Source organism: Egretta garzetta, unplaced genomic scaffold, assembly GCF_000687185.1.
Source record: "Egretta garzetta isolate BGI_Z169 unplaced genomic scaffold, ASM68718v1 scaffold562, whole genome shotgun sequence".
Classification (NCBI taxonomy): Eukaryota; Metazoa; Chordata; class Aves; order Pelecaniformes; family Ardeidae; genus Egretta; species Egretta garzetta.
The window spans coordinates 115396-121307 of NW_009258769.1; positions in this window are offsets into that span (position 1 = coordinate 115396).

Genomic DNA, 5912 nt, shown 5'->3' on the forward strand with positions numbered 1-5912 from the left:
CCCCCTCCTCTACACTAGAGAAACTGTGAGAGTTGTACTTGCAGATAACATCAGCTGTGGGATGTGCCAGCTTCAGGAGCTCCCTCCATGAACTGAAGCTGCATTGCCATGCAGCCAGAGACTTACCACCTAGAGGGCTGTGAAGATTTCTCCAACAGTCAGCTCTCAGCATCCTCCCGCTCCACACTGCCTTAACTGTTCACTGCCTCTCTCGTCTCCCCTCGGTGCCTGCAGGCAGTGCCCTCAGCCCTGCTGCGCTTGGCAGAGGAGCTGCTCCTGGGCAGAGCTGTCTCTCTGCAGCGCTGCCCACTTGCCATCAGCTCCCTCCATCCCCGGAGCCCAGCCCCAGCAGCAGAGGACCAGCCCAAGGCAGCGCTTGCTCTGCCCCTCGGGGCTCCCTCCAGGTGTCCCTGGGGCTCCAGGGGAACCTGCTGTGACACAGGCTGAAGTCATCCCCAATGTTCCCTCCCTCAGCTGGGGAGAGATACTGATTACCAGCACTGTAATTTCTCCTACGAAGTAGAGATTTGGGCATGAGAATTGCCTTTGCTTGTCCCATCATTAGACAGGACACACAGAGAGTTACAAGGAGGGATCTCCTTTACCCCTGCTGAGGGAAGGGATGCAGATGAGTCAATCAAGGCATCTCATTTGTGGGTCTGTAGTCCTGGGGCTAGAAGAGGAGTCAGCTCCCTCCCATGCACAACACAAACCAACAGGAGGTGAGGTTCCTCTTGCCTCAGATGTTCAGGTGTGCACAAAATAGGCACCTGCCTGTGAGCTCCTTGTCTCAGCTCCCATGGTGATTAATGGGGATGGAGAGCAGGACCGGGCTGTTCAGACACAGCACCTGGTGACATTTCAGGTGTCAGGGGTGACTGAAGATATGTGCAGGCAACTGCAAGCTCTCATGGAACAGTTCATAGAGACAGGACAATGTCGGGTGGAGTCTTCTTAGAGGCTGCTGGGAATTTTCTTTGGCACACTGTAATGACAGCTGACGCCCAAATTAGGGCAACTGAACCTGTCATGATGAACTCATGATGCTCAGGGCAGCCTTTAGAGTTATTTGGCTGAACAAGTGAAGTCATGTGCCACAGGGAGAGCTCAGGTTCACTCTTTCTCTTCTCCACCAGCTGTATTTACTGGGTCCTCACTCACTGTATTGGCAGTTGCCTCAGGTTCATCCCCAGATTGCCTGATGGAATTCTGGGTGTCTACTCAATTTGGTTTTTAAATTCAGGCCCCCAGAGCTGCATGAGATGCCAAGGCTTGCAGAGACAGCACAGGACCAGTGATGAATGGCGTTCCTCAGGGGTCAGTATTGGGACCAGCACAGTTTAAGAACTTTGTCGGTGATGTGGACAGCGGGATTGAGTGCACCACATCAAGTTTGCTGATGACACCGAGCTATGTGGTGTGGTCGACCCTGTGGAGGGAAGGGATGCCATCCAGATGGACCTTGACAGGGCTCGTCTGAACCTCAGGAAGTTCAACAAGGTCAAGTGCAAGTCCTGCACATGTGTCAGAGGAATCCCAAGCACAAATACAGGCTGGGCGGAGAATGGATTGAGAGCAGCCCTGAGGAGAAGGACTTGGGGACATTGGTTCATGAGAAGCTCAACGTGGCCCACCAATGTGTACTTGCAGCCCAGAAAGCCAACTGTAGCCTGGACTGCATCAAAAGCAGTGTGACCAGAAGGGCGAGGGAGGTGATTCTCCCCCTGTACTCCAATTTTGTAAGACCCCACGTGCAGTACTGTGTTCATCTTTGGGGCCCCCAACGTAAGAAGTACATGGACCTGTTGGAGCAAGTCCAGAGGAGGATTGCAAAGATAATCAGAGGGCTGGAGCACCTCTCCCAGGAAGTCCCGCAGAGAGAGTTGGGGTTGTTCAGCCTGGGCAAGAGAAGGCTCCAAGGAGACCTTACAACAGCCTTGCAGTACCTGAAGGGGGCCTACAGGAAAGCTGGAGAGGAACTTTTACAAGGGCATGTAGTGAGAGGACAAGGGATAATGGCTTTATACTGAAAGAGGGTCAATTTAAATGAGATAGAAGGAAGAAATTCTTCACTAGGAGGGTGGTGAGGCACTGGCACAGGTTGCCCAGAAACATCTTGAAGGCCAAGTTGGATGGGGCTTTGAGCAACCTGGCCTAGTGGAAGGTGTCCCTGCCCATGGCAGTGGGGTGGGAACTAGATGATCTTTATGGTCCTTTCCAACCCAAACCATTCTGTGATTCTATGGCCAACAGGAAAGCAATGGCTATTCAGGGTGGGTGTGTGATAGGCAACCCCAGGCGGCACTGCAAGGAGTGCAATTTGGTGCCTGTGTGCCATTGACTGATGCCATCGGTCAGAGACATCAGTCATCAGATGCCATCAGAGAGGCAAGGTCTGGCCTTTCTCTATCCAACAGCTGCAGACATTGCATGGACACATAGCACATCACACCGGGGTCTGTGCTCACACCCTTGGTGACAGAGCCAAGGAACAGAGGAATCCTTTTCACCATGTGCCTGGATACATCTTGTCTTCAAAGAAAATATCCTCCAGGCACAGCAATGCTTCATACCAAAACTCAGTTGAAACTCAAAGGGGCGTTCAAGGGCACCAAGATGAGCTGTTCCTACTTCAGGAACAGCTAAAGAAGAATCAGAAATAGCGTGGGAGCACAGCTATATTTAGTTAGAGGAGGTAGATGGATTATTGCTGCATCCTCTTTGTCTCAGTTACCACCAGCAAGGTCTCCCAGGCCTTTGTGCAGTGAGGCAGAACACTGGAAGAGAACAACCAGCAGTGGATGGGGGTCAGGCCAGGGGTTACTGGAGCCAACTACACCCTTACCAGTCTATGGGCCTGAAGGGGCTGCAGCCAAGGGTGCTGAGAGAGTGTTCTTCCCCAGGAGGCACTGGGTCATTATAATTCCAGTAAGAAAGGCACTCAGACTCTGTGAAGTATCTTTTAAAAAATGTTGCTCATTCGCTGTCCCACCACACCTTGCCACTTCTTCCATCAATGTCAAAACTCTATGATGGCACATGGGAGCCCAGTTCACCCTGTCTGTGCCCCAGGCTGAGGGCATTGGTCCCTCTTTGGGCTGCAGCACCTCAGCTGTGGGACTGGTGTTAAGCTCAGACTTTTCACAGCGAAACCTGGTGCCAAGTGCCCAAGACCCCATGCGTGCAAATGCTGTGCTTGAGAGCATAGAGTCATAGACTCATTTGGTTGGAAAAGACCTGTAAGATCATCGATTCCAGCTGTACCTGTCCACTACAAAACCCTGTCCCTAAGCACCTTATCTGCCTGGCTTTTAAATACCTCCATGGATGGGGACTCAACTCCTTCCCTGGGCAGCCCCTTCCAGTGCTTGACAGTCCTTTTCGCAAAGAAAATTTTTTCCTAATGTCCAACCTAAACCTCCCCTGGTGTATCTTGAGGCCATTTCCTCTTCTCCTATCACTCGTTACTTAGGAGAAGAGACCAACACCCACCTCACTACAGCCTCCTGTCAGGCAGTTGTGGGGAGTGATAAGGTCTCCCCTCAGCCTCCTATTCTCCAGACTGAACACCCCCATCTCCCCCAGCCGCTCCCCATCAGCCTTGGGCTCCAGACCCCTCCCCATCTTCCTTTTCTGCCAAGCAGCTTTCCAGCCACTCATTCCTAAGCCTGTAGCCTTGCATGGTGTTCTGGTGACCCAAGGGCAGGACCTGGCACTTGGCCTTGTTCAACCTCATACAGCTGGCCTCAGCCCATTGATCCAGCCTGTCCAGGTCCCTCTGTAGAGCCATCCTACCCGTAAGAGATCAACACTTCCACCTGCAAACTTGCTGTCAGCAAATGTCAGCAACCATGTACAGAGTCTGCAAATGAGAAAGGCATTGAAGCCATCATTGTGGAAACAGAGATGAGGCATTTCACGAGCTCCTTGAACCCAGTAACCAGTATGCCATGCCTCCTGAGAGTCCTAGGAACATCTAACCTTTAAGTGAAGAGATTTGTGAGTCCTCTTTAGGTTCCCAGGAGACAGGGAGCATGCTTCAGTTTCCCAAATGCCGTGACAGTGCCCAAAACATCCTTCCCTTGGCCTCTGCCATCCCAGTTCTTGAGATGCAAACCTGGTGGGTCATCTGTTGATAATGTATCAATAATCCTTCAGATGTTTCTGTGATATCCCCAGAGTGGTGGTATCTATTGAAAAAAAAAAAAAATAAAAAAAAATAAAGTAGGAGTGTTCTTCTGTGGTAGCCCCTCTAGGCAATGCCAGTTCAATCAGTATTGGTGCTGCAAGGCACAATCGTCCTTTCTGCAGTACACATCCAAGTGGTTCAGCTGAGGGGTGGTCTTGAAAAAGTCATTCTTTGTGTCCGCAGGTGGCCTGGACACTGCTGGTTTCCTTCTCCGGAGAGGGACAGAGGCTGGATCCCATTCTCAGGACAGACTCCTTGCCAGGAAGCCACAGCCATGGGGGTAGCTCACCTGGTCCTCACCGGCACTTCACTCTGCATCTGTTTTGATATCTTTGGTCCTTTTCTGTGACCGCTCTTTCTTCACAGACGATCATAAACAGACAATCGTTTCCTAAGACATGGACATAAAGGCCCTGTCATGGTCCAGGCAGCTCACCACGATCTCTGGACGCAGAGAGAAAGGCTATTAAAAGCACCAGGAAGATCCAAATAGGTCAAGACCTCTTCTGAAGATGTGAGTGACTCTCAGAAGCAGTGACTGGGCATGTGTAGGTGTGGGAGAGAGGATTAAGGTTGTCAGGGAGAAACAAGGGGATGGCTGATGGTGTTAGGAAATCCTTAAAACCATGTATGAGACCAGCCAAAGCAGGTTATGTCTGTCATAGGAGGAAGAAGAAGATTGTGGTGGGAAGATGGCAGGAAGGCAAGCCCCTCCTGTTTAAACCAGGGATGATAACAGACGTTTCCATTTTCTGTGCGTGCCTCAGCCTGGCAGATGGGGAATGCCCACTCCTGGGGTGTCTGTGCTCAGTCATGTCCCAGGAGCTGACCTGGCTCTCCTCCCCTCCTTCCCTCCCCATACCTGGAGAGACATCAGGAATCATGAAGATGCACAAACCTCCCAGGGTGAGGTCCCATCACTGCAGGGGAAGAGGAAGGGTTTGTGAGACACAGGGGCATGCATGGAGAGGGCAGGGTCAGTGCAGCTCTGAGGGAGTTAAAGGCAGGAAGAAGACTTGGCAAATCAGGGGCTGTAAGGCTGAAGTGAATTAGGGTGAGGTTTCATTTTGAGAGAGCAGAAGAAGGAGGATGTGCAGTTCGGTGCTGGGAAGTGGAGCTAAATTCTTGTATGTCTTGGTCTTGGAAATCTTGGGTGATAAAGGAGAATGAGCAAGGCTTTGGAAGAAAGGGGATGGGTTGTGGGGAAGCCAGAGGCACTGGCAAATCCTCAGAAAACCACAGCTTGGTGCTGGAAGCAAGGAAGCAGGCACAGGCCCAGGACAGTGTAGCTGTGGTGGGGATGGGCAAGGGCCTTCGTGGGGATTTGGCACCCAACAGAACTGAGACCCTTGTCCTCTCAGCTATGGCTTCTGTCTCTTCCACTGAGACCTTATAGAGGACATGAGGGCCTAATAGCTCCAGAGCCTCGTTGCCTCCTCACCCACCCTCCATAGAGCCTGGGAGGTGTCCTACCGCTGACCGAGCCTGCCATCACACACTTCCACATCACGTTGCTTCCAAGAAGACCTCAGAGCATCCAATAAGGGAAAGGAGCCCAATCCATAGGGGATGGGAATCAGGGCTTGGCCACCCTGCTTGGTGAATCACAGCAAGGGCTTTCACAGTGATCTCCACATTGAAATTTCCTCCTGTAGCAAGTGTCTCCGACTTCCTACCTCACCAGCCCCCAGGGACAGGAACCTTGTCTGCTCCTGGTCTCCTC